Source organism: Phyllopteryx taeniolatus, chromosome 5 (genome assembly GCF_024500385.1).
Source record: "Phyllopteryx taeniolatus isolate TA_2022b chromosome 5, UOR_Ptae_1.2, whole genome shotgun sequence".
Classification (NCBI taxonomy): Eukaryota; Metazoa; Chordata; class Actinopteri; order Syngnathiformes; family Syngnathidae; genus Phyllopteryx; species Phyllopteryx taeniolatus.
Genome location: NC_084506.1, coordinates 17,469,574 through 17,475,473, shown reverse-complemented (window position 1 = coordinate 17,475,473; position 5,900 = coordinate 17,469,574).

Below are 5,900 nucleotides of genomic sequence, written 5' to 3'. Positions count from 1 at the left end.
GGTTTATAAAAATAATAAAAAATTAGAGTTCACACGTCAGGGAGAAAAATACAAAAGAGCTAGCGTGCAGCTAGCGTGTAGACCAGGGCTACAGACTGGCATGTCGCTTTAGAACGCCTTGTCGTTGGCCCTGAGTGCACGCATGTTACTAGAGAAAGGCGGAAGAATGAGGAGGGGCAATTTTTTTGTTTTTAATCCAACATGAAAGCCATCACGTGGACCCCGGGCTTTGGGCTCGCACGGCCGCTTTCGAGTGGCTCGTTGTCTGAGTATGGAAAAACCCCATGACAACTCAGTGAGATATAGTCCAGCCAGCAGAGGCTTTAAGTGGATATATTTTTGCAACTCAGACATGTATTTATATGTAGGCATAAGAAAGATGCTCGACTAAATAGCATTCATTTTTCCAAGTCGTAGCACTGGCATTTGATTGACAGTTGACAGATGAGCAGGGCGTAGTTTCAGCACATTCTGTGAACACGCCGGTAGTGTTCAAAAACAGAGACAACAGCTTGATTTCTCACGATTTTCAAGTTTCATTCAAATTTGGCAGGGTTGTTAACAACATTCTTCTCGAGAGTGTGTTTAATTTACAAGACATTTACTTTCACTTTATGGAGACTTGTTTTTTCATCTGTGTTTGAGCCGTCCTGTTTTGTTGGGGGTTCTTCAAAGCACCATTTGCACTGTTAAAAGCGAAAGTAGTTTATTGCTTCTCTGCTGACTGAGCTACGAAATAGCCCATGTAGTCTACTTAATTTGCCGTTACACTTTGCCTGCGTTCACCTAACATCTATTTTATGTAGATGCCAAAGGTAAGTTCGATGACTTAATGCCATTTGTGTGAAGTGCTAGTGTGCGTACAGTGGTGCCTTGAGATACAAGATTAATAATAATGATGATGTCATGTCAGTGTGGGCTAGCATGTTACTTAGGCTACCGTGCTTTAGGCTTGCACTGTAGGCTTGCTAATACTACTGATAAGCGTCGTGTGAAGGTGTCCCCCGGTAGGATACAATCCACCAAACGGAAGTTTTAAGCAGACCTATTTTCCCAGCTCACACATGTAGTTACACATCTGTAGGCATAAGAAAGATGCTAGCCAAAGTAGCATCCATCTTGGGTGGGCCGTGGATTCACACATTCAGCGAACATGTGCATAGCGTTTGCGACAACCTGATTTTTCACAATATTTAAGCCCCATTTTATATAATTTTCTAATCATTCCTATTTGGCAGGGTTGTTAATAACACTCTTATTCATACACATTTGTTTTCAATGTACAGGGACCAGTGAAGTGAAGCGTACAGTACATCCTTAAGCCAGACGAAAGAGACGAATAGAGGTAGCAAGTCAAGTAGCGAATGAGGAACTGGTGTTACATTGTCCACCTATTGAATGAACTTGTTGGCTGTCGCACGATCCGTTCCAGGTGAGAAAATGCAACGCACCCCTCCACTATATTAAGGGATTGCTATTTGTACATCTCCGTACAGAGTTGGAGACAGACAGAGGGTTTTTTTTATCCTGTGGTTTTTGAGTCTCTTGTGACTATCCCTCCTTCGCCCCCTCCTCCCTTCCTTCCTCTTCTGTTTTTCTCTTTCGTCCTCTCACTCACTCACTCCCCCTCCTTTTTTTTGCTCTTGATCTCTCTCTCCTGTCCCCCCACTCCATCTATTTCTTGCTCTCTCGTTGCTCTCTCCCTTTTCTTTCTCTGCTGTCTCTCTCCCTCTCCGCACCCTCCCATCCGTTCCTTTTATATCCTCCTTGCTGAATGCTCTTCTCCTCTCCTCCCTCAACTCTGTCTTTCCTCCTTTATATTCACAGTGATTCTTTTTTTTTCAAGCTCTCCGCACACTCCTTTCTCCAATGTTGTCTCCAAGCAGAGCTATTTCATTGGTGTAATACTCTGTGTTTCCAGTTAGTGCCTCACTACAAATGGAGGGAGGATTGTCTTTTATTTAGTTTTTTTAATGTAAATATTTCTTTTGGTCCTCTCTATATCCTGTCTGCACGAGAATGATTGGTGGACAGTTTATTTGAAGGGGGGTGGAGGGTCCACCAATCCAAATATGAGAGATTCTTCCGCAGATTATTGTTTATTTACAAGCGATGCCGCAAGTGGTCCATCTATACGAAGTCTGCCTCACCTCACGTTTGAAATTGCAGCAGCAGTGAGTGAAGCATCCCTGATTAAAAACTAAGGCCTAGGTTGTTTTTTTTCCCTCCCCTTTCTTTTTGTTTGTTTCCACGTCGGCTATTCTGGTGTCCATTCTGACCTTATCTTCAAGGCGCTGCAAGCGCGCAACTAACTCAAGGGTGTGTCTGTTTTTATTCACTTTCATAATATTCCATTTGCCTCGTTCTTAGGTTTTTTGGGATGTCGGCCTGCACTGAGCTCATGAGAAGGGGGCCACTGAGCCCTTCTACTCACGTGAATGGCTGTGGTGGGAAGTAACGAAGTACAGTGTACTGTGTATTTAAAATAACCACATATATGAAAGGCTAGCTTAATGCTAACAAACAATGCACGGTGTCTCAGTGTTATTTCCCTTTAAACAATGAATATTTTAATACAAATGGTGGCCCAACACACGACAATATAACAATACTCACAGGCATTTATCCTTCATCCAAAAAACGACAAATATAAAGCAGCTTATTGAGTCCGTTATAAAACACTTCTTCGTGTGTCTCACTGTCTGTATCATAGTGTCCCCAGGTGGCCAAGCCGCACACACCAGAAGGAGCACCACAATATCCATTAAACCCCCCCCCCCGCCCCCCCTCCAAAAATAAAAAAGAAATAACTTTTTAGAAGCATAAGTTACATCAAAAACACTGTAAATACCTGCGTTTCTTATTATGCGTTTCATTTTAGACCCATAATATTAAAAAAAAAAAAAGTGTGAAGACAAAGTGAACCTCTTTCAATACATTCCATATGCTTTGAGCATCAAGCCAAACCACTGGCTCAATTACTCAAAGTTCAAACTCACCCTGACCTTCCTTTTCTCTCTCTCTGATCTGAAGAAAACACTCACCTGAGTGCTGTAGCCATAACAACGCGAAACACAAACCCACACTGCTACCCGCTATACTTAGAGTGGAAGGATGTTGAATTATAACCAACACACACACACACTGGGCTTTCACTGCGCTGGAAGAAGCTAAAGATGTGTAACATACAGATAAACTAGTGCAGTGACTAATAAGGTCACAGTTCTATACTGTAGTATCATGCACATTTGTCACTGCTGCAAAATTATCCCTTTCTGTGATTTTGCTTTTTTTTTTTTTTTTTTCCAGGTAGAGTGTTGCCTTGAGATCATTTGTTCCGCAACTATCCCCTTGAACTCAAAACACTCAAAACATCTTTGAAATCCTCATTGAAATGAGTAAAAGAATAATCTTGTCCAGACACAAATTAAGAAAACTTTCACAATTATTGAAAGTGGTTCACCAGTGTCTGTAGGTGTGATTGTGGTTGTTTGCATATACAGTGGGTACGGAAAGTATTCAGACCCCCTTAAATATATCACTCTTTGTTGTATTGCCTCAAATCATTTAAGTTCATTTTTTTCCACATTAATGTACACACAGCAGCCCATATTGACAGAAAAAAAAATGGAATTGTTGACATTTTTGCAGAATTATTAAAACAGAAAAACTGAAATATCACACAGCAATATTCAGACCCATTTTCCATTTTCTTCACCGCTTCTCCTCACTAGGGTCGCGGGCGTGCTAGAGCCTATCCCAGCTATATTCGGGCGTGAGGCAGGGTACACCCTGAACTGGTCGACAGACAATCACAGGGCACACATAAACAAACAACCATTCGTACTCACATTCACACCTACGGACAATTTAGAGTCTTCAATCAACCTAACATGCATGTTTTTGGGATGTGGGAGGGAACCGGAGTACCCGGAGAAAACCCACGCAGGCATGGGGAGAACATGCAAACTCCACACAGGCGGGGCCGGGATTTGAACCCCGGTCCTCAGAACTGTGAAGCAGATGTGCTAACTAGTGGGTCACCGTGCCGCCTATTCACACCCTTTGCTCGGTATTTAGTAGAAGCACCCTTTTGAGGTAATACAGCCATGTGTCTTTTTGGGAATGATGCAACAAGCTTTTCACACCTGGATTTGGGGATCTTCTTCCATTCCTCCTTGCAGATCCTCTCCATTTCTGTCAGGTTGGATAGTGAATGTTGGTGGGCAGCCATTTTCAGATCTTTCCAGAGATGCTCAATTGGGTTTAAGTCAGGGCTCTGGCTGGGCCATTCAAGAACAGTCACAGAGTTGTTGTGAAGCCACTCCTTCGGTATTTTAGCTGTCTGCTTAGGGTCATTGTCTTGTTGGAAGGTGAACCTTCGGCCCAGTCTGAGGTTCTGAGCACTCTGGAGAAGTTTTTTGTCCAGGATATCCCTGTACTTGGCCGCATTCATCTTTCCTTCGATTGCAACCAGTCATCCTGTCCCTGCAGCTGAAAAACACCCCCACAGCATGATGCTGCCACCACCATGCTTCACTGTTGGGACTGCATTGGACGGGTGATGAGCAGTGCCTGGTTTTCTCCACACATGCCACTTAGAATCAAGGCCAAAAAGTTCTGTCTTGGTCTCATCAGACAAAAGAATCTTATTTCTCACCATCTTGGAGTCCTTCAGGTGTTTTTTTTTTTAGCAAACTCCATGCGGGCTTCCATGTTTCTTCCACTGAGGAGAGGCTTCCGTCGGGCCACTCTGCCATAAAGCCCCGACTGGTGGAGGGCTGCAGTGATGGTTGACTTTCTAGAACTTTCTCCCATCTCCCAACTGCATCTCTGGAGCTCAGCCACAGTGATCTTTGGGTTCTTCTTTACCTCTCTCACCAAGGCTTTTCTCCCCCAATTGCTCAGTTTGGCCGGACGGCCAGCTCTAGGAAGGGTTCTGATCTTTGGAACCTTAAGTGCCACAGAAATGTTTTTGTAACCTTGGCCAGATCTGTGCCTTGCCACAATTCTGTCTCTGAGCTCTTCAGGCAGTTCCTTTGACCTCATGATTCCATGAGTCCTCTGACCTGCACTGTGAGCTGTAAGGTCTACTATAGACAGGTGTGTGGCTTTCCTAATCAAGTCCAATCAGTATAATCAGAGACAGCTGGACTCCAATGAAGGTGTAGAACCGTTTTAAGGAAGAAATGGACAGCACCCGAGTTAAATATGAGTGTCACAGCAAAGGGTCTGAATACTTATGGCTGTGTCAAATTTCAGTTTTTCTTTTTTAATAAATCAGCAAAAATTTCAACAATTACGTTTTGTTTTCTGTCAATATGGGGTGCTGTGTGTAAATTAATGAGGAAAAAAATGAACTTAAATGATTTTAACAAATGGCTGCAATATATCAAAGACTGAAAATTTTAAGGGGGTCTAAAAACTTTCCGTACCCACTGTATGTGCCATGCCACTGGCTGGCATTCACTAAATGCCGTACTCCGTCTCTTACCCAAAGTCACCTGGGATAGGCTCCAGCTCACCCGTAACGCTAATGAGGACAAGCGCGAAATAAAATTGACAGTGGATAAATTATTGCATCTGTGTGCCCCTAATATAGTTTAGAATATTACATCTCTGACAGTGTCAATAAAACTGATTGTTCCCTTGCTATATCGTGGTTCACCTATTGCGGATGGAGTGCATTGCAGATTTTTCTTTTCATATTCATATCACAAGATTTTGATTTACTTTTTAAAGATTTTTGCTGTACTTTTTTGGGGGGTAAAAAAAAATGAAACACTTTCAGGCTTAAAACATTCAAACAGTAAAAAATTTTTTTTTAAAAATAAAAAATAAATAAAAATATAAAAAAAAACTAAAGAAAAAAAATTAAACACATTAGTAGGAATAAAATG